Below are 24,639 nucleotides of genomic sequence, written 5' to 3' on the forward strand. Positions count from 1 at the left end.
AGTGCTCCAGCAAAACCAAGTGACTGAGGAACAATAGCATGGGAGGAGATCAATCAATATACCACTGAAACATACACTCTGTTGACAAGACAAGCCACTGAACCACAAACACTAATTACTTTCAGGTGCCCATCATATCCATTAGGGATGGGACACAATGGTCAACTACTGAACTTGCCCTAAAAACAACTAGTTGAATAACACTAACCCTAGATTTTTTTTGAAGTTAGATAAAAAATAATTATTTTACTGCTGACATCTTCGGCCATGCTGCTTTCACTATTTTATTAAAAATATTTTTAAAACATGTCTTAAAACCTTTGAATTTGGTCCTCCAATCCGGCAACTATTCTGCAAAGTTTTTCTCCAATCACAAACCCACTTGAAACAGCTAGTCATGGTCTACTGGCACACTAGAAAATTCTAGGCAAGTGTGTTGGGGTTAAACGGGCTCTACAGGAACAGGATTGGACACCCCTGATCTAATGGTTTTTGAAAGTAGAAATGTGTCTTAAAGGCCCACTGAGAAAACTTCCAATTGGGGTCAGGTGAACCTGGATCTAATTATAAAGGACAGACTGGTCCGTTTTAAAAATATCTAGTGTTTCATCAGTAAGAACCTCAAAAGAAAAGCCAGATTCGGTTTTATTTATTTTTTTTTTTCAGTGTTGTTGGTAAAGGGATGGCCGTCTGTTTAGTTGACAGTCAACATCTGACAACAACCTCCCTATTTTCAGTATGAGAAGCTGTGAATCTTGAGGGTAAAGACTTATTTCACTTCTCAGACATTACCTGGCAAAAATAGAAATCCTTCCATCTGCTTGGCCAAGACATGCCGGCACAGTAATGTGTCGCATGAAATAGATTGTCCGGAACCTGACATAAAATCCATCTTGTTTAGGTCATCCATCTACTCCTTCACTATCTATCTCCCGCCTCTTCCACACTGTCTAGACCTCCTCTTCCCACTTGGTGCTCTTCGATTTTCACCCTTCTGCACTTGCTGTTACATACACCCACCCCCTCATCCCCCGTTGTGGCTGCAGGGTGGATGTACCTGCAGTAAAAACAGTTCTCAGACTATCAATTACCTCTTCAACAGACACGCAATGTTGGCCCCTGTCTCAAACAGGTTCTGCAGCTCTGCCAACAGAACAACATGCACAAACATGGTTCATGAGCAACACCTTCATTTACTTATGAACACCAGGTTGTTTGCATCACTGCACTATGTCAAGGTACAACACTCCACATTTATGTAAATTAAATGAACAAGAATACGGATATGTGAGCTAAAGCAAATAAATGTGACTCCAAGCACCCTTTGTTTGGGGTTTCTCAATGGATCTAACATAAGCATGAGAGAGCAATTTGTAAAAAAATAAATAAAAGAAACAGCTCTTGTCAGGTCAGTAAATGGCCGAGATGTTTTGGTGTCACACTGGGCTGATTTTAGTTTGCAGGGACAGGGAGTTGTCCACATCCAAACTATGGTCTTGACATGGTTTAGTGTCTTGTAGCCCAAAATGTCAGTGTTAATTAGGATCTGATAATCCAGTTGTGTTTGAGGGCGCAAGTACGTTAACTGGTCGAATGCATGTGAAACATCATTTTTAAAAAGTAGTGTAAACACAGTTTATAGCCTATATATTTACTCCACGAACATGGAAAACAGCAATAGATGGACCAACGCCATGGACCGACAGTTTACTTTCTCTGTATAACAGTTCTATCTTATAACGTTTTATATAAGACTGTTAAACAGTTTGTAAACTAATAACGATGGAGAATAGGAGCGCTGTGCGCTCAGCCTCCAGCGTTCACAGCGCCATCAAAACAAAAGTCTGTTGCACCATCAAAATAAAAGTCACGCACAACAAACAGAGCGGCAAGATGTAACTGACGGCTTACATCACTTCAGAGTTCCTACTGGCACCATGAACACCACCAGGAAAATGGCCCTAGGGGAAATTTAGTTCGCAGGGGACTGCCCTGGTGGCTAGTTCCTATAAACTGAGTTCCTATAAATGGAGTTCCTATAAATACCCAGTGTAAAATCCCCTTATGATACCAAAAGATAGTTAACTGTAAAGTGTGTGCAATTAGTTTACTTATTTGATAATCAATTTACTTATTTACTTGTTTTATTAACCTTTTCTTTTGTTTGTTTTTACTTTGTTTTATTACCGCAGGAAATGAGAATATTTTGAGAAATGAAATATAATTTTGCAAAGATGGAGTTGGTGATTAAGACAAACGACATTGCATAGAAATATTTCACCCAAAAGGCGAGCATGTAAATACCACACATGCAATCTGCAAACTTTGCACAAGAGTTATGCCAGTGAAGGAGTCTCAAACTAGTCAATTATTTCCTGAAAGTTAAAGTGAAAGCAAAAACTGACCAAGCTTTTGGCATCTGACGCTGCACTAACAGTCCATTAATTCTTTCAGACATGACAAGAGCTGAATCTACCTCAGTGCTGATAACAGTATACAAACTTAAAATCTTAATTCTAAAACTTAATTTACTGACTTGGTGTTCAGACCTAAATACTTTTATTAGGCCTATATATTATTATTATTATTATTATTTAATTATTTTGTAATTGTATTGTTATTAGTGACATTAAAAGGTTTTGTTAATGTCCTATGGAAATGAAACAGCAGCTGTATACCAATGATGTGTCTCTTTTATTACAAGCACTATTGACAATTTGTGAAAAGATCAGCTTGCAATTCAATTTTGATGTGGAATGTAGTTTTGTAGTCTGTTCATTAAGGACTCCTCAATCCTCATACTTGCTTGTCAGTGGTTATGTGTGATAATTTAATACATTAATGAGCCAATTATCATCTTGATTATCGTCTTGATAGGCGATATTTCTGATTATCTTCGATACACAACACTATCTATCAGCACAACCCTAGAATTCTTGCTCCCTCTTTACATGCTAGTTGCGTTCATCACAGTCCCCATATACCCACAAACAGCTTGCCAGGGAAACTAGCTAAATCATTTTTATTTACTAGGGCGGGGGCCTCTCCATCAGTGGGAAGATTTACATGGAAACAAACTAAGGATTAGCAGTCCCATTAGCAAGCCAAGTCCGTCCACTGGTTTTTGAGTGAGGGATGTTTTAGCTAAGATAAGATTCATGGGGGGCACTGAGCTGAAAACACAACAATACTGTTCATCATGAATTGCATTGTGGGGGAATCCAGTTATTAATCCTCTCCAGTATATTCATCCAGTGCACGCCATCTGTCGGCTATGGCACCTTTGCTCAAAACGCTCTACTAAATTATGAAACAATTTTGCATTCCTGGAGGCATACAGTGTTTGTTAAGGTAAATGTTGTGAGGTTTTTGTTATCGGATGTTGTTGCCTCAAGATATAATTCATACATAGAGACACCGAAAAAAAGACATGCTAACAAAATGAATTCATTGTCATTCGCATATCCAAAACAAGTCATCACATTCTGGGAATCTTGCTGTGTAAAGCATTTTGGGGCAGGGAGGAGGATGACTAAAGCAGGGGAAAGAGCCACTCATCATGAAAACTAATGCTGTTGATACCTAATGACATTGCTGTTGCACGGCGGGGATGGGGGTGAATTCAATTGTCTAGCAAAGAAATGAAATGTTTTCTCGTTCACAAACAGAGAGTCATATATCCTAAAGGTAATATAAAGCAAATGGACAAACAGCTCTGACAGGTATTATCCTCCTGCTATTATTAGTTGTGGCTAGCAAGGTGTGTGTGTGCTTTGGCCAGTATTGCCTACACCTGTAATAATGGTTGAAAAGGCTTCGGAAAATGCTGTTCGGCAAAAGCTTTGGCTTATATGAAGAAGAGACTCATTGCATCAGTTTGTGATGGCTGCAATTTTTCATAACAGAGATCAAATAAAAACTACTAATAATATACTTTTAGCAAGTTTTAGATTTATAAGAAATAATAAACCCTACTAAAAGGTATAGGACATTTAAAAACCTACATATTTTCATATGATCTGGTTCTGGCATAATTTTTCAAGTTTGCTTCTGATTTGACATGTAATTGCAAACTACTAAAATTTGAATTTTGACATGCAGTTCACTCAAACCTCTTAAAGTCTCAAGTCATGTAAAGACCTGTGAATATCACTGACATATGACTCAGTGACCATTATTACAAACATTTAGAAAGTGCCAAATGGAGGTTGTTTCAATCAGCAGATCCATAACAAGATGATTTAGCAGTGAAATGAGTTCCTTTGTACGCAGGGTAATGTCCTCTTTAATAAAAGATCCATCTCTCGTACTATTAAATGTGTCATAAAATTTAATTTGTACTCTTAATAGCAGATTTGACTTTTGCTGTTTGGATGAATATTAAAAGGCTCAAAATACAGATATTTGAGTGGTGAGCACTCAAAGTTAGAGATGCATGTTTGTGAATGCTAATTACAGAAAGGCTCTCAGAGAGAAACATTTAAATAATAGAGGTAATCACACCCTATTCAATGAAGTGTCGATGACAAAGAGAGGAGCTTTACTCAAACAAAAGACACAATCTTTAAATAAAAACATTCCTTGAATGGTCGATAAGAACTTATATTGCTCTTCATCTGAGAGTGTGTGGCTAATCACCAAACAATGAAGTCAGTGTTCCTACACCTGAGATGTTTTTCACATCCAAATGCAGCCCTCAAATCACACATGCACTGTTCCAGCCCTGTCCAAACACATCACTAGAGCAAAACTGCACCGTCTCGCATGGTGTCTGCCAGGGACACTGACCAATATCGTAAGACAGGGCTCAATAATAAAGACAGTGCGCTGGCCAGAGGCCAGTGAGAGAGCGTTTCGGGCCAGTAGATGGAATAGTCACTGGCTCTACCGGATCAATATTTTACTTTGTTGGGGGGGAAAAAATAAAACAAACTGATTGATTTATAATATTAATGCATATGAAAATTGTCTAATATATATATATATATATATATATATATATATATATATATATATATATATATATATATATATATATATATATATATATATATATATATATATATATATAAACAATCAACAAAATTGTGGACTGTGTGCCAAATTATAAATAAATATAGCTGCCATGGATATATTATAGCTGTATAAATTCCAGCTGTTGAAAATTTAAAAGAATATATAATTTTTTTAATATATTATTTACTATTTATTTATGAAAAATGTAAACAGTTTTGCTGATGCATAAAAAGGAGTGAAAATAAAATAGGTCATTATTTGTTGCCCAGTCAAAATGTTGGCAAGTCAAGTAAAGATCTTTTAAGATCAAGTAAAGATTTTTTTAATTTTTTATTTTTTTTTTTTTGCCCATAATGCCCACTAGACTTTCTCAAACCATGAGGGAAATGTGCAACGCTGAGACAAACTCCTAAGTGAATATTAAAGACATGAGACAGAAAAATGACAAGGAATTCCTTTAAATGTATGCCAGATATTTCTCACCACACATATTTATATAAATGAACCAGTTAATGAGGTGGAAAATCTATTTCACTGACATTTCAATGTCATTCATCTGGGAAAACTGGTTTACATTATTTGTTTTAGGTTACAGTAATAGCAAGAATGAATACATTTAATTATACAAAACTATCATTCTAATCAGACTTTAATTCCACTTATTAAATTACACTTCGCTCAAAAATACAGACAACAAAGTAGCAATACAACTTTTTCAAAATAATCGTTCACCCAAAACTTAAAGTAGCACCTTCAATAACAGAAAAATGTAACCACTAACATTATTAGCCACACAGTTTGCTCTTCAGCGTGATCCCACACTCTACTGAGAAGAGCAGCTGGCGACACGACTGTGACGGAGTTGTAAAAGAAGAATTTCAGGTCACCAGCCTGTATGTGGGAGGTCAAGAGTGACAGACGAGGGGGTTGGCCACTAAAGATAAGACCAAAAGATTCCGTTGGGCTCCTGTTTTCTATTTTTTACTCTGTGCAGAGGTAGGCATGTAGATGCAAAGATCAGAGTGGTTTTGATTTGAAAAGCTTTTCCTTTAAAAAGCTTTTATCGGGCTCTGTTCTCCACCCCCCATCCCGTTTAAGAGTTGCAAGTCTGTGCCGGTGAATGATTAACAAGCGCAAGAGAGAGTAATGGTTCAAATTTTGCACAACTTTGAGAGAGCAACTCTCGGTTCTCTGAGGCACAGCCCCAGGAGGTCTCAGCTTTTCATGCTAAACAAAGCGAGACAGACGTGCTATCTTTACACTTCGTTTCGTTCCCAACTTTCCACTTTTAGAAAACTAAGAGAGAAAGAAGATACTGGATGATCCTTTTTCCCCCCCAGATAAAGCAACATCTAAAGTTTAGCAAGGAATCTATTGTGCAACTCTCACTTTGCTCATTGTATTGAGCTACCGCACATAGGTGAAAGAGCCAAACGCACATTCATTTCACAGGGATGAGTTTAAAATGGTCCCAGCATTCATAACATATATCTCAAGCAGGTACAAGCAATTTTCAGCCTTCTACAATAACATCTGGAGTTATGAGGGAGACAGGCGTTTCAACATAATGTTACAACTCACAACAAAGCCTATAATTTTCTTCAGTCACCTTTAATCAATGGTGTAGTTTCTCCTGAGCTGGCTCTAAAAAAAAAAAAAAAAAAACCTCGCCGGGCCAAAAACCATCCAGAAAGCCAAGACAGGATCACGCAGGGAGATAAAGACAACTGGAAAAACAGGTTATTTGGCCTGAGACTTCATGTGGTCTCACAGCGGGGTCTCTCACGTTATATCAGTGGTAGCTAGGGGACACTCGACGGCTCTCTATTCAAAGTCCCCTGAAAAAAAAAGAAAGCCAAAGAAGGGCTCTCACCAGACATGGGCTATGTGCCAAAGAGGTAGCCAATAGAACCAGAATAAAAGTATTGTTTTGGTTTAACAAGTGATAATAAAAGGACAAAAGAGACAGAAAAAGTGCTCTGGGAAGAGTTGAAGAAAACCTCCGCAATAGTGGAGCAAAGTTAGGACAAAGTTAAGGGATTACTTACTCACTTTAGGCTATTACATTTCCATCACCAGTATTAGGGAAGAAAAACGATCATTGTACTTTTAATTCATTATATTTTAATTGTTTTTTATTAAGGAAAAAAAAAAGAGCACAACATAACTTAGATTATAGTAAGTGTTAATTTAACTTACCCATAACGCTATGAAATTATGAAAATATCCACAGGAAATGTGAGAAATAGTAATCCTTTACTTAAATCCTGAATGTTTCCTTTTTCCCTTGACTGTTATTCCCAAGAGTGAGCCCCACAATATTCAAATCCGTACACGCGTATCATCCAGGTGGGAAGATCCTTGTTAACGGCTTCAAGTGGAACAGACAACACAGGGCTACGTTTTGCTTGCTATTCAATCCAGTAAGTGTATAACTGACGTCAAAAGAGTCCCATCTTTGTCTACGGTTTATAAATGTCAACTTTTTTCAGTAGTTTCCCCAGTGACGTGGTAAATTCTAGTTGATTGTGGAGAGAGCTGATTGCTGTCCTTCCTGAGGGAAGCTTCTTCACACTGAGCTGTGAGTGGGCGTCAGCCTGGGTGGAGCCAGTGTGATGTCAGAACAGGGGCTCTCTGAGTACTTTCCTGACAAATGGACTGGAGGGTTGTTTTTACTCACCTGTGTACAAAGGTTGTACGTGCTTGCCTGTGTGTTCTCTGACTCATCAGGAACCTTGCTGGGACGTAAATGTTAATGATTAATCACATTATGAGGGAATCATGATTTGATTTAATGTCATGTGGTAAGAATTTGGATATAAAATGGCGTATCTGAACTTTAATAGTGAATATAAAAAAATAAAGAAACATGCCAACAAAAGTAATGCACTTAAAAACTGAAAGAAATAAAGAAAGAAAGAAAGAAAGAAAGAAAGAAAGAAAGAAAGAAAGAAAGAAAGAAAGAAAAAGAAAGAGAAAGAAAGAAAGACTAATGAAAAAGAAGCTAATGAAAACAGAAATATTGAATGAAAAGAAAAAACTAAAGAGCTTAATGAAGCAAACTAAGACAAAATGAACAATAGCCAGGATGAAAGAGTGAAACGGAAAAGAGAACAGGAGAGAACGAAAGGATGAAAGGAGGAAAGAAAGAACATAAATTAAGAACAGAAACAAACAAGCAAGCAAACAAACACACACCCAAAACAAAGATTGAAATAGTGATAGAACAACTGAATGAAAAATAGGAACAGAATAAACAAAATAATGTGCAAATGAAACAAGAAAGGAGAGAAAAGTACAAACCACCAATAAAAACAGCAAACAAACAAAAGGCTCAACAATTTAAAAATAGTGAAAGAACAAACAAAAGAACAATCTAACAAAAAACAACAACAGAACAAATTCAAATGAATAAATGAAGAAAGGAAAGATAGGGGGAAAGAGCAAAGAAAGAAAGAAAGAAAGAAAGAAAGAAAGAAAGAAAGAAAGAAAGAAAGAAAGAAAGAAAGAAAGAAAGAAAGAAAGAAAGAAAGAAAGAAAGAAAGAAAGAAAGAAAGAAAGAAAGAAAGAAAGAAAGAAAGACTAATGAAAAAATAAATATTGAATGAAAAATAGGGAAAGAAAATGAACAAATGAACAAGCAAATGAAGCAAGAAAGCAATAAAGAACAGAAAAGTACAAACAAGAACAAATAACCAATCAAAACAGCAAACAAACAAAAGGCTCAAAACTTGAAAACAACAACAACAACAACAACAACAACAACAACAACAACAAAAGAAAACAACAAGCAAATGAATGAATGAATGAATGAATGAATGAATGAATGAACAAGGGAAAGATAGGGTGTAAGAACGGGAAGAAAGAAAAAGCGAAAGAATGAATGAGCAAAAGAAAATGACAAATGAATAAAGTCGTAAATAGTCGTAAATAAGACAAATTATTTGAGTATGTTTGACATTTTATTTCAGTCTACTTCAAAATTTCACATTTCATTAAATATTAGCCTACTTGCAGATGATTCTTTGTGAGATTTACTAGCAAGTGTGATTTGTGAGATTTACTTTCAGTGAAAAAGCAAACAAACAACTCAAAACAAAGGATTTTACACTTAATTCTAAAAACAGAAAGGTTATAGTATTAAACCTGTATGTTTCCAGACACTGCCACGCAGTGATTCCCACACAGAACTCCCTTTAATGTCCTAATCTGACACAGTGATTCTTATTAGATTACAGTGAACCTCAGTGGAACATTTTTAATCCCTGTACAAGTAATGCAGCACTAAAATGCCATATACAAATGATGAAACACATGAGATCCTATGCACTCTATGGAATTTACTGCATAATGTTTACAAATGACACAGAGGTTATGCTACAAATAATCATTATCAATCACTTTAACAACCAGGTTATATAACTCTGTCACCATCTACTTTTATCCGACATACTTGTTTTCATTTCCCAGATAATTATATAGATGCATAACATTCCATTTGTGCATGTAGATTAAATATCCACTTGACATAATTAATAATTTCCAATTTTTCAAAATGACAGTATCTACTATAGCCTACATGTCAACTCCATGTAGCTTTAAAGCAGAACTAAGTTACTTTTTTTACATTCATAAATAATTTTCTAAGTCCTTACGATGGTTAACTGACTTGTAGTGGTGTGTTTGTGGCGAGTACTAACCGCCCCTGGCACGTCTACGCCACAATACAGCACTTGCAAGTTGAGCTGCACCGACCCGAAACAATCTCGCCTCATGTTCATAATTCAAAAACAATGTATATATTACGACTTTATACGACAATTTAGAAAATTACCACCTCCATCGAGTGTACTGTATTTGCAAATTACCCACCTCCTCTTTCTTGTTCTGTATTTGCAAAACTACTGCGCGGGTGAGCGTTGTAGTCGCTGTAGTCCAGAGCTGCGCTTGGGGTATTTATGACAGTGTGATTAACTGAAGGAAACTGTAGGGGGAGCTTTGCAAATCTTACCGAGTTCCGCTTTAAGGGATAGTTGAAAAATGAAAAAAATAAATAAATAAATTCTGTTATTCTGTTTACTCATCCTCATGTCATTCCACACCTGTATAACTAATATTTTTCTGCAGAACACAAAATAATTTTTGAAGAATGTTTTGGACTTCTTGTATGGAATTTTTTTTTTTTTTTTCAAAATATCTTTAAAATGATTGTTTAAATTTCAGTAAATGATGGAAAATTGTATTTGTATTAACTCAAGATGTCCTAAAGACCTATTCCCAAACATATCTCTCTGCCTCTTGTCACATGAACAATGTCTGGGGATGAGAAACCAGGACAAGCTATTGCTCTGAGAGTTTCAGGCTCTTCTGTAGGAAAGACGTTGTGAGCATTAGAGACTGCTTTCTAGGGCATAATTACACTTATATAAACAATAGTCCCTCTGCTGTGCCACCTCAGGAGAAAACCCAGTCAAACTGTATCTTTGTGGCGTCTTTGCCGCTGATGTCGAAAGGAAAGCTGAAGGATTCATCTGTGCTGTGGAAGTGGGTAGAGTGCGGACAGCAGGGTGACCGGAGAAAGAGGTTAAGAATGCCTCGCCACAACCTGTTGCCCTTAATGCCCCACTTTCTCTGGGGGCTTTTCAGCCATCACATGCCAAGATAAAAGAGTGATTGAAAAAGCCTGCGGACTACAGCCTTGCCATGTGAGCCGTTAATTTTGGTGGACGACCGTTTGAAACAGCTTTAGCTTTTACGTTGAAGTCGTTAACACAGACAGAGAGCCCAGCACAACTGTCAATTACTTAATACCCACCAGCGCCCTCCCTGTAATTTAAATCAATTCACTGACACCTTACCCACAATTCAAGCATTCAGATGGGTTACTCTACCAACAAGGGAACACAATTGTGCTTTCTAAGAAAGCTCGCATGTGATACAATAGAGCTGGGCAATGATGACTGGAAAGATTCCCAAAGCTTTGTTTGTACTGGTAATAGTTATGACCAAATGAAGTACCAAACAACAAAACAAACTGCATATTCATGGGGATTCATGAACTACACTGAACAATAATTATCGAACCTTTTCTCCAAACCTTATGTCACATGGGAGACATTTGCTCAATTCCAAAACATAGTGAACTTCCTATTGTGTGAGAATTTTCAGATATCAAAGTCTACTTCTATCAAAGTAGACATCTTAACTATATACCTAATTTTAGGCTAATTTAAGGCAGCATTACATATGTACTTTGTGGAATAAGCAAGACCAGAACCTACCGCAACAAGCTTTGTGTGGAAAAAACAAAGCAAAACATTTGTAATGGCTCACCATTCAAGAGACATGTCAATGATAAACTTCCTCTCATAAAAAATAGTATAAAAACTCTAAAAACTAGACTATACAATAACTATAAAATTAAATTATTCCTTTCAGAACATCACATTTTTAGCTTAGCAACATGCTTTTGTCAAACTTGACTCAAATCAATAGTGAGTCCAGTCTGCCATGCGGTGCTTTTTGAGAAACAGGTTAATAACAAACATGTTTCATAAAATACTGCAAATTATCAATAAAAATAATTTAGTTTAATTAGAAATTGATTATTTTTGGCTCAGATCATCTCACTGTTGAACATTGACGTGTACAACATTGAGTCGAGTGTGCCATGCACAGTGCTATGTGTTTTCCAAATCAGTCACATATAATAAAGTTACATGATGTTTAGGATGATTTTATTTTATTTTTTTTATGTTGTGGATGAAATATATTTGGCAGCAGGTAGTGTGGCACTTCACTAGCTTTTGAATCAGTTTATAGCCATTTTAAATGCGCTCATGTATTGACTGACACCTCTCCTGTCGCCATGTTGAGAGAAATCAGTGCAGGTGTTGTGTGCGCTGTGTAAACATGATGCTTATTGCAGTTCTAGACTAAAGAGCAAGCATTTACAATACAAATATGACAAATATACTTTATGTATTTAGTCTCACTTTATTAACAAATATCTTTGCTGCTGACCTTTGATGATACAATTAAACCATACCAATAAGCAAAAATGGCTTGTTAGATAAACAATGCTGAAGTAAGACCCTGTCCAAAATGGCTTGTGGTCTTGTAATCTTACAATGGCCGCCACTTGCGCATTTCCATTAACACCACAACACTGTAGGGTGTCCCATTTATCATTTTAGGTTTCACAAGGGTGCTCACGAGCATTCCCTTTGCGGCTGATGCACACTTTTGCAGAGCACAGAGCCCGCAATCTCTGTAGCAGACTTCTACTACACAGTCAAAGCAACATCACAAAATTATGGACCCTGCGGAAGATCGCAAGGGCCTAGGGTTCCATTTGGGACAGGACCTAAGAGCGTTGAACTTTCTACTACTCGGTCCTATTCTTCTGCAATCCAGAATGGCAGCACAGCTTGTTTGAGCTGCACCCTTTACTGTATAGGAATGAATTTGCATTTCCTTCACACCATTTCATTTTTTGGTGTGAAAGGGCCTTTACATTTGACAACTTTTGTTGGTTTGTTTTGTTGTTGTTATTAAAAAACAAACAAGCAAGCCCAGGTGAGAAAAAGTAACATTACTTTCCATAAAAAAGTAACTAGCACAATTAAGTTACATTTTTTAGGGAGTAATGCAATATTGTAATGCATTACTTTTAAAAGTTATTTTCCCTAACACTGGCGCTCATCATAGCCACAATTATACTGAATCATTATGCCTCCAACCACAACATGAGTATCATCTGTTGTGGACTGATTGTATATAGTTATCTTGTACACTAAAGTATAATGTAACAATGACTAACAAAATTTGCATGTGCTTCTCCTATTTGTGCATGCATAATTTGTGTGAATGATGAAATCAAAGGTAATTGCAAGTCCTGTAATTTGCATTTGTGTACAAGAATATGCAATGTCTACTGAATTTAAAATGGAAAAACGAGTTCCATTTGACATTACATTTTTAATGTCCCAACAGGTATGACCCTACCGTATAAAAAGAAAGCAAAAGCAAAGCTTCCTTTAGCCATTTCACTTTCTTATCACCGTGCTCCTACCCTGCCAAAACTCAAATGAAAATGCAAGCCTGTCAATTGGTCCTTATAGGTGGGATTTTTATTTCTTTATTTTATTTTTATTTTTTATTTAGAATAACGGGAAAGTGACAGTCCAAAATAATACTATTACTGTGATATAAGGCTAGGGCTAGGGCTGTCAAGTGATTAAAATGTTTTAATCTAATGAATTACTTGATGGGGTAATTAATTAATCTAATTAAACACAATTTAATCTCAGATCAATTTTGGCTAAAAAAATGAGCCCCAAAAGACCATTTGAAGTCATTATTGTGTAAAGCATCAAATAGACATTACAAAAAGTAGCTTAAGAAATAAATATTTTATTCAACAGAAATTTACATGAACTTTAGACTCTAAATAAGAAACTAAAACTGCCTGTAGGTAGGGCTGTCACAATAATTAAATAATCGTCTCACCGCGATTGTCCGCGATGATGCACACATCTCTCTCTAAAAAACACAAGAGGGTGCTGCAGCACCTGCAGCATCCCTACATCCACCACTCTGGCTGCACGCAATACTGTGCTCTGACATCAGTCAGTTGTACATCCACGGGTAAAATGGATCTAGTTTTCAAGCCGAATACGACGGCACCGATCTGAAAGTATTTTGGTTTCAAACCAGATGACAAAGGGCAACCAAAGGACATTGAGAAGGCAATATGTCGTATGTGTAAAAGAGAAATATCCGTGAAAAGCGCTAACACCACAAACTTACGGACTCACCTGAAGACACATCACCCCACAGAATTCGCCAAAATCACGAAGACATCCGCGACCGTCAATTGCCTATAACGCAGGCTTTTGAGCGATCAACTAAGTATAAACGAGACAGTTTCAGATGACGCTCTTTGACTGAGAGTGTAACGCGATACATAGCAAAGGAAATGCAGCCATTCAATACAGTCGAAAAATCAGCATTTAAAGTTGTTCTGTTATAGGCAGTTTATTTTTGATTGCATCTTATTTCAGTTGTTTTTCAGATACTTTATTGTGTTTATTTTTGATAAAGAATTTTCAGTTTTTTAAACATATTCATTGAAAATACTTTTAAATATGTGTTATGTGTATTGTGTATTAATATTTACTGCTAGGAAAAACTTTAAAATTTAATCAAATTTAATTTAAATAATCACAACAATGTGTGAAAATTATTTCATGAACAAACAAAAAATGTATGAGAATTAAATGTCAAAGCAATAAAACAGGCAATTAATCGTCATAATCGTCATGATTTATTAGACAATTAACCGTCAGCCAAATTTCATAATCGTGACAGCCCTACCTGTAGGTGGACGTAAATGTCTTAATGATAATAATGAGCAGTGGTGGGATTGTTCATTCTTTCAGAAATTCAATTCTTTCAGAAAAAAATTTTACGTTATTTTTTACCATAACTAATTAATCTAATTAAAGCATTAAATTGACAACCCTAAAAATGACTCATACTACGATGTGTGAATTTCGCTATACCAACTCATCTCTTAAAAACACAGTATTTTTAAGAATCTAGTCACGATGGTGAAACATTTGCAGTAATCATCAGGGAACATATGCTTACAGACCAGGTCTAGTCTGATTACCTGTTAAAGCGAAGCAATCCTGGACAGGTTGCAGGTCAGAATTACATTCTTGTTTAAATTCATCCCCATTTCTCAGTGCCTCAGGTGCGTCACTGTAAACAACAGTTGGAAAAAGCACCTGTTTAAGCGCGCACAGCTGTGATACGGCTGCATACGCACATACGGCGACTGAATCCACAGAGGCTCAGTGTGGTGAGGAGACTATACCCACAGTAACATCACACCTCCTCCACTCTGTATGCAAAGCGCTCCATCAATATTGAACACCACCACACAGTCCTATTACATCTGAATGTAGATACAGGGTCTTAGGGAGGGACCGGCACTCACTCGCTGGGTGGTTAAAGATAATGGAGCTTCAAGCGGAGTGAAAGGGTCCGATGCATTCAGTGACAAGAGGTGAGAAAAAAAACAGCATACGGAAGATAAGACTCTGTGCTTGGTAAACTGACCTTGTGTGTGTTTGTGTGTGTGTCCGAGTAAGTAGGAGAGGCACATGGAGTTCAGCAAGGCCACCTTCAGAACTTTCAATACTGTGCAACAAAATAAAAGAGAGAGAGACCGTGCATCTGCATATGTATACGAACAGCTCGCACTATATCTGTATCTGATATTATATGCAAATAGTACATGCTTTGAAATGCACCATATTTGCTTAATGCACTTTTTGAGCCAGTCACCTGAACTGTAAATTTCCTGGAGCTCCAGAGTAATTTGTCACATGACAATGACATCATGATGCTGATTGGTTGATAGCACCGTGAGAATGAGTACATTTCCTGAACTGTGGCGTCAGCTGCAGCACACAGGATAAAAGAAAGAAAGAAAAGCATTTCACATATTTAAGAGCTCTCCAAAAAAAATATAAATACATAAATAATAATAATTTAAATAATTAAAAATATAAATATTATTATTATTATTATTATTACAAAAAGTAAAAACAACAACAACAAAAAAACCTAATAAATTACATATATATATAATGATAATTGTTGTTGTGAGAGTATGTTTTTAGGGCATAAACTGATATAAAAATTCTGGCCAATTGTGGCCAGTTGTGGCTAATAACTGATAAATGGATGATATTAAAATTCAATATTTTTTTCCTAAAATATAATAAAAATGATTTTAAAAAATGAATGAAATAAAGCTAAAATCAATCATTCTAAATACTACAAATGAATTTGGGCAGCACAAAATTATTTGATAAAAATTCACAAAGTATGACAAATTGATATCTTACACTTAGTGTTTAATTAAACTATTCATGTTTTTAAAGATCAGATGGCAAAGGTAAATGTAAAAATAGATGACGAGCATGCACAATTAAATATCAAGATTTAGTGATCTGATGACATCAGTGTTAGACAAAATTTAACTATGCAAATAAGCAGTGTATCTCAAATGCAGTGAAGACAGTGTAGTTCTTCTGTGAGATACTATATTTAAAAGTAGGCAAGGAGGTATCCATGTTATTGAGAGTAATTTTACTCTTCTCTCTGATTTGCCCACACACAGCAACATAATAAATTAAAAACAAACTTATTCTATGTTCATCATCCATTCACTGTAAAAAATTATCGTGATTTTAATGGTAAAAGACTGTAAAAATGCTACGGCAAAAAACTTAATTGGTTAACAGAAAGTGTCTGTACTATATATATGGTGAATAACTGTAACAGATCTAACCATAGATTTAATATAATTTTACAGTATTTTTTTTTTTAATTTACCGTTATTTTTTTAAAGTAAAAAAAAGTAATTGTATAATTTACAGTAAAAAAAAAAAATGTAAATTGACATTCCCAGAATTCCCTGCATGACACTTCACATTTGATGTATTTTAATTGAAATAACTATGATGATTCTTAGTTCTTAGATTCTTTTTTTGTTTTTTTATAACCAATTATCTTACATCTAAATGTTATTAAATTAATGTTGCATTTTCTTAATGTCATGTGTGTTACCATGACACTGTGCACCTTCTATATATTAGTATTTACTTTCTCAGCTTGTGGAAAAGCTGCTTGTGATGAGCTTTGATTCATCATGTGACTTTCTCATCACCACCTGTTTTTGGTGGCTGTCAGTGTATTATAAAAGGTACAAAACAGATGTCAGTAATTCAATAACAACATTCTATCAGTTAATGAAATACATTTTTTACAGTAAATTTAAGTTAAATCTGCACTCTAAAAATGTTGGGTTGAAAAATGGACAAACCCAGCAGTTGGGTTAAATGTTTGCCCAACCTGATGGGTAGTTTTTGTTGATAGCTATTGTTGAACCCAAACTATGCTGGGAATTAACATTGATAAGTTTAATGAATGAACATTTATCAATTATTATTCATTAAACTTATTAAACACCAAACATTTATTAAGTTGCTTATTAATAAATGTTCACCTTTTGATTATTCTTATTGCCTAAAGAATAATAAAGAGTAATTATGTGTCTGATTTTTAATTTCCAACCTATTTTGGATTCATTTCAAGCCAGCCATATAGTAATTTTTAAACAATAGTTGGGTTAAATAAAACTACCCAGCATGTTGGGCAAACATTTGACATGTTTTAACCCAGGATTTTTTTAGAGTGTGTAAAACCTAAAATGTTGCTACCTTATTTTTTACAGTAAATGTCTGGCAACCACAGCTGGCAGGGTTTTTTTTTTTTTACCATAAATTTAATGGAATTTTTATTGGAATGGAATGTTTATAATTATCCTGTTAATATGATATGAAATAACCTGTTGCAATTTTACCAGCAATGCATTTCATTTGTGATCATATTTTCAAATGCTACAGTCCACCAATCACATTAGGGCATCCAACGGCATTACTACAGACATAGTAGCAATAAAACTGGAGTCAGTATGAACGCAACATAAAAGAGCAGAACTACACCACTGTTTTCCATTGCTATTAAACAATTATAAACAAACACACATTCTCCATTACATTAATCCGGATATCTCGCGGGCTGCATTCTCTGAGGGGAGAGGCAAAGCGTGCTGCTGAATGTGGCAGACAAATCATTTTTATCTGGGACCCCAGCGGGTATTGACAAACCAGGGATGCATTTAGATAGCCCAATTAAAATGGGGAAATGAACCGACATCAGGCACTTTGAAAACACTGCAGCCCTCTCGTCCTCCGACTCTTCAAAGGCCAGACTCGCCACGAAGTGCAACGAGGGGGAGAGAGAGGTGGTGCGGGGGGCTTCAAAGGGAAGAAATTCTCTTCCACGGGCAAGCAACTGGAGGCAGAAACAAACCAAAGAGCAGAAACCCGAGGCAGCTGAGGCAAGACAGAGCACGGTTTTCTGACAGACTTCACAGCAGGGCTCTACGCTAACATTTTTTTTTTTAGGAGCACTTGTGTCTCCAAGTCAAAAATAGGGGCACTTTCAAAGTTCATTTAACCGTAACGTTAATGTGTCATTACAGCATACATTTGCATAAGCTAACATTTAAAAACAGAATACAGAATTACTTCAGAATTCAGAAACATAAGCTTGAATAGATATGGGCAATAAGAACAAAAGTAATTTAACATCATTGCAGGGTATATATCACAACATACATAAAATATTTTACATATTAATGTGGCAAGCAGGGCAGGGCAGGGAGCCATGGGAAAGGAACTAGGCCAGTGGCGCATTAACGTCACCTGAGTGCCACACTGGTCTCGTGTCCCACAGAGGAGCTCCGGAAAGATAAAAGGAGGAGTGACTACAGTGAAGGACAAAAGAGGACCAGACCTGGACTTTATGTTGTTGTTTTAGTATGTTTATATGCGGCAGTCATCTGTGAGGGGCTTAGTGTTGTCAAAAGTACCGACTTCGGTACCTATTGGTACTGAAATGTTAAAAACGTGACGCTTTGAGCGCTGTTGAGCGGATTCATAAACATCTCTGATTGGCCATTGTGTTGATGCGCTCATCGGATATGCCTGTGATTGGCTACAATGATCAATGCGTGGGAGCGTTTGAAAGCACACGGAAGTGTTCGAATTTGAAAGCGTTTTGAAAGTGGGAGCACGAGCGATTGAAAGCAGGTGTTTAACAGTGAACTGATCCGCGATAGACGCCTGCTTTCAAACGCTCCCGTGTGTATCTGTGTAAGCGCTTAGTGAAGAGATTAATTGATGACTATTTACAACGTTTTTACAGCGTTGATCATTGAAGCCTATCACAGACATATAACCGATGAGCCGTGAAAACAACGGCCAATCAGAGATGTTTACGAATCCACTCAACAGCGCTCAAAGCGTCACGTTTTTAAAATTTCAGTACCGACTAGGTACCGAAGTCGGTACTTTTGACAACACTAGAGGGGCTGCCGCTTTACTTTCGTTTCGTTCCTCATGTTTATTTTATTATTAAAGTTATGTTTAACAATTGCCAGTTTCCGTATTCATATTCAGCTTACGAAGAAAGTGTAAACTGACATTGCGTCAATTAAGCCATTTCCGTAAGTTGAATGGGGACGGCATAGGACATAGCTTAAGCTTTTTGAACTGCAAGAGTTTTACACTTTCTTCGTAAGGCAGAGTGGCCTAGATATTTGACTTCATAACTTGCAGGGCTGATTTAGTCTATTAAAATGCATTTAGAATGCCCCCAGAATTCAAGATAAGGGGCAAAAATGGGGGCAGTCGTGGCCTAATGGATAGAGAGTCAGACTTGTAACCCAAAGGTCATGGGTTCGAGTCTCAAGTCCGGCAGGGATTGTCGGTGAGGGGAGTGAATATCCAGCGCTCTCCACATCCTCAATACCACGACTGAGGTGAGACCCTTGAGCAAGGCACCATATCCCCAACTGCTGCCCGGGCACCGCAGCAATGGCTGCCCACTGCTCTGGGTGTGTGTTCATAGTGTGTGTGTGTGCACTTGGATGGGTTAAATGCAGAGCACAAATTCCGAGTATGGGTCACCATACTTGGCCACAAGTCACATGTCACTTCACAAAAATGCCCCTGCATGTATTTTATATTTATATAATTTAATATAGTTAACCAATATTACATGGAGAGCCATTTTTGATTACAAATGTGATATTGATTTGAAACAACGTACAGTTTAGTAAACAAGCAGTTTATATTAAGTGACTTGCATTTTAGACACCAAATCGCTTGATTCGCTCCATTTCAGCAGCAAAAATAGTTCCAAACAGAATTGTTTTGCGTTTCTGAGCTACACTTCCTGAATGAATCAGCCGTTTGAATGAATCGATTGAATCTCAATGACTCTATAATTAACATAGACTTGCTGCCACCTTCTGGTGGGTTTAATTTCACATTTAAAGTATAATTTCATGTTATAAATAATTTCAAATTTTCAACATTTCAAAACATTATTTATGCATCTATAACTGCTCTTGACTGATTAACTTTTATAAAGTTTAATCTATAGTTATACATTAGATTACAATTTCTGTACCTGAAAATCTCCTGTTTAAGTCTACATAAAAACCTAAAAATTGTTTATTTCATTTATGTTCATTCTGTTGTGTTTATTTGTGCTATTACTTGTAATTTGTTCCTATTGTATTACTTACTCTTTACTTGTCTAACAATATTTAACATTTGAGTTAATCTAGTAGCTTTTGGTGCCATAACCTTACGTATCAAAAACAACAAAAACAATAACTAGGCTTATTTTATAGGCCGTTTCTTTTCTTTTACTTTATTTTATTTATTTTTTTTATTTGTGGGGCCAGTGAAAATTTTGGCAGGGCGTTGAGCACTGACTTGTTAAATGTGGATTTTTTTTTTTTTTTTTAAACAAATGTATCGCTTCACTTCAGAAGGACTTTATTAACCCCCTGGAGCCGTGTGGAGTACATTTATGATGGATGGATGTGGATGGAAGCACTTTCTTCAGCTCATACTTGTTGACTCGCTCACTGCCATTACAAAGCTCAGATGTGTCAGGATATTTATTAATATATCTCAGATTGTGTTCATCATAAAGAAGAAAGTTATATACACCTGGGATGTCTTGAGGGTGAGTAAAGCTTGGGGAATTTTTCATTTGAAAGTTAACTAATCCTTTAACATTAATGTTAGTAATAAATGAATAATTTGTATCGGGTCATACACACAGGACATGATGTTTGTTTAAAAACATACAGACAACAAAATGGAGCAAAACAGGATATCCTGAGATGAGCTAAAAAAATTTATTCACACTCCAATTAAAAAAACAAAAAAAAAAAACAATATTAATGATGTGAGAAGTTGGAAGGAAAAAATACTGGGATACTCTAGGCGACAGAACAAAAAGGATGTGAACAAAGATCAACCCAACAATTTATACCAATCTGCTCCACTGGATGGAAAGTAATCAAAAGCAAATAAGGGATTTTATTCTGATGGAATTCAGGGATTTCGGACAAATGCCACATCACTCTCCACCAAGTGGCTAAATAATGTTTCACATTCACACACATTAAACACACTATTTTAGAGTCCTGCGATATGGCAGCAGTGGTGACAGAGGGCCGAGATCTCTTTTGGGAAGACACTTCTCTCTGGACTCACTCCATTTGTCTTAATTTGCAGCTTTGGTGCTTCAACAAAGACTGTAATTGGACACATTTATGTAACGGCATGAATTGGTGAGTGGATGCATTAGATATTGTTTGGAAATAATCATGTATGTTCAAATATATTATTCATATAATCAGCAGTTAAATATTATGTATATTTATTCTGAAGTGGAGAATGTTCTCTGTTTTTTGGACTGTGTGACTCATTACTCTTTGGAAAACCATACCCATTTTCTGTTCTTCATGCACCAAAATGAATATTGTGTCATTATTTACTGACCAGTAATTTCATTTCTGGGTGAAAATCCATTTAATTGAATAAACAGTGAAATAAAGCAGTGCTTTTCTACAAGAATATCAATCCAGTTGGTCAATAGGTCTGAGATGTTTTGGGATGGCTCTCATGAATAGGCTGTGGCACTTTGTTTTTACTGAGAGTCACTCCATTCCCTCTCTGCTCTGATTCTCCTTCACAATACAACACTACAAACCCTATAGAGCAACAGGCACTCCGGACCAGTGCAGGACAGTCACTCTAAAGAGGCACTTTACATGAACAAGAACATTTTGCATATGCCAAAACAAATGCAGACCAATAATTACCATTTATATACAGCTACTAGGGGTGTAACAGTACACGTATTCGTACCAAAATGTTTCGGTACAGGGCTTTCAGTAGTGTACCGAATGCATTACATTGCAACATTAAGGTCTCCTGTTAATCGCAATAAGCTCAGCATTTTGTTACTTTCGATAAGAAACAAAGTGTCATCCTTCAAATCCTGTCCACGAAATCACGAAATTCAATCAGAAAATGCCGTTTTGACACGCTTTGATGTGGCGTGACAGATCACTCAGTTCAACCGGCAGTGCGGAATGCGAGTGAATGCGATCATCTCTTCCTCTTTAATAGCCTACTAGTTACAGAATAAACATCTAATGGTATACAGTACAACTTACTGAAACCGTCATATCTTTTGTAATCGCTCAATCAGTGTTTCAATGGTGGAAAGAAATCAATGAAACAGCTTGTAAATAATAGGGTATGTCACGTAGCATTTACCTCAGAAAAGCCATTTAGTGCGCACAGCTTGTTAGTTCGCCAGAGGAATGAACTCTTTCGCTTAATATATGCTCTGTATTAGCCTATATATTCATTATATTTTACTTAACCTGTTAGTGAGGTCTTGATTATTTAATGTATGTTTAAATAAATCTGTTGTGAAAATGACAGCCACTGTGTATAAATGATTATATTTCAACAACAAATTGGAGTAAAACTTAAAGTAAAAACTGCCTTATGTGCAGCTAACAGGTTTGCATACAATTTGTTATTTGATGTTGATATTATATCTAAAAATAAATAGCAATTCAAGGCTCAAAATTGCGACCATTTTAGTTATATTATCTGTTTTTGTTCTGTTTCAGCAGCGAAAATAGTTCCAAACAAAGATCACAGCAGAACCATCTCACATTTCATGACAACACAATCGTGTTTTCATTACTGAATGATTCAGCATTTTGAACGAATCGGTTGAGTCAAATTCAATGACCCATTCATCAACAACTATATCATTCTTGAATGAATCATCCATTTGAACTAATCGTTTGAATGAATGTCTCAATGACTCAATCCTAAAGACGGTCACCTGACGCTACCTACTGGCGGTTTAGTTTCATGTTTAAAAGTATCAGTCTTTCCAACATTTATTTGTATATTAAAAAAAAAAAAAATAAAAACAATCCCGTAACATTATTTAATTCCATTTTAATTTTTCAGTGTAAATTAGTTAATTTGACTGGTAAGAGATGTATAGTGTCTTATGATTCTAATTAAATTTACTAATCAAATTTAATAATTTAAAATGAAAGATAAAGCATACATTTAATAAGATTAGAGGAAAAAGCCCTTTATAAAAAGTAAAAAAAATGCCCTCGGAGTATATATCAGAAATATGCCGATTTAAATGTCAAAGCTGAGTGAACACTTATTGCTTCACAATAAATTATATTTACAACACAAGAATCCTATTTTTTCCAGACAAACAACTTTTTTATTCGGACAAGCGAATGACAAGGCTTTTTAGTTGTCGTGCTCCTAAATTTTTGCTGGTGCTCCTAACTTTTTGAAGTTGGGAACACCAGTGCTACCAAGTAAAAAAGTTAATTTCGAACGCTGTGTTAATAACCTTTAATATTATAGTAGCCTAATGTTCAAGTAAGGGCTCCTTACATAGTTTAAGCATTAGCAGTATATCAATATATATAATCATATATATACCCTAACAGCTACTATTACATACTACTAGTCATATATATATATATATATAATATATATATATATATATATATACACCACCACCATTCAAAAGTTTAGGGTCAGTAATTTTTTTTGTTTTGTTTTTGAAGTCTCTTATGCTCCTCAAAAACAGAAATACTGTAAATTTAACACAATTTTTAATAACAGTTTTTTATTTTAATATATTGAGGTAAATTATCATTGATCAAGAGTTTATTTAATCTATTTGGAATTTGGAACAGGTGGTTGAGCGGGTTGAAAACTAAAAGGTCTTGGTAACGTCAGCCGAAAAGAAAAGAAATTTCCGAATGCATAAACTTTCCTCTTTAGAACAACATGCAATCAGTCAATCATTCAAAAGACCAGGAATGTGTATTAAAAAGTAAATAGTCATTTTGATTTGTTTGTTGACCTTAATAGCAACATTTCATCGATTAAAAGAAAACCACAGAGGAGCTGGAGGAACGTGAAGCCGATCACCTCATTAGCACTGCTCTGAGCTTCTTCTGTTTCAGTTTGAAGAAAATCAAAGATCAAGACTTCAAATGTAGCACTTTAAAGAGCTGCTCTGCTAAGTGCTGGTGCCAAAAAAAAGTGGAAGCCTGTTCCAAAAACAAAAATCCAAGACCTCACAGTCAAGAAGGTAATATTACACCGTGTTGCACAGTCAGAAGCGTTGTCTTCTTGTAATCACACAATAATGGATACGCTCACCCCTCAGGGAGACAACGCTCACAGTCAGTGTCCTGAACCAAACAAGATGAGCATCAGAAAGTTTTATCTAATGATTGTTATTTTACTCACAGCCAAGGAGAAAAAAAAAACTAAAATGCTTGTAGTGGTCAATTTACGTATTCGACAACAACCAACCAATCCTTATTAATTGGTCAGTGTATGGCGTCTGGACATTTTGTTTCTCAAATCTCAAGTAAGTATCAAATCTCTATGTATTGTGCTTCAGACTGTCACAGTGAATAGTGTTGTCACAAATTGCTGTCTGATGAACAAGAGCACAAGGAAAAAAGAAAAAAAGAAATCCACCCAAGTTATGGTTTGAATTTATGGGGGAAATCGGAACATCACAAAAACAATA

General features: G+C 35.9%; 1 protein-coding gene across 10 annotated transcripts in view; it reads right to left on the bottom strand.

The window, feature by feature from the left end:
• The window catches only part of ptprfb (protein tyrosine phosphatase receptor type Fb), a 233,258-nt gene that overhangs the window by 136,420 nt on the left and 72,199 nt on the right, over positions 1-24,639 (bottom strand). For 8 of the 10 annotated variants that reach the window (XM_067363337.1, XM_067363335.1, XM_067363338.1 and 5 more), the window contains exon 1: positions 7,216-7,580. The exons of 1 other annotated variant lie outside the window; for it this stretch is intronic. The gene's annotated coding sequence lies outside the window, so the exon portion shown is untranslated. Of the gene's footprint in view, positions 1-7,215; positions 7,581-14,692; positions 14,785-15,144; positions 15,172-24,639 lie in introns of those variants that run through there. One more of the 10 variants, XM_067363330.1, reaches the window with a different exon arrangement.

Source organism: Chanodichthys erythropterus, chromosome 16, assembly GCF_024489055.1.
Source record: "Chanodichthys erythropterus isolate Z2021 chromosome 16, ASM2448905v1, whole genome shotgun sequence".
Taxonomy (NCBI): Eukaryota; Metazoa; Chordata; class Actinopteri; order Cypriniformes; family Xenocyprididae; genus Chanodichthys; species Chanodichthys erythropterus.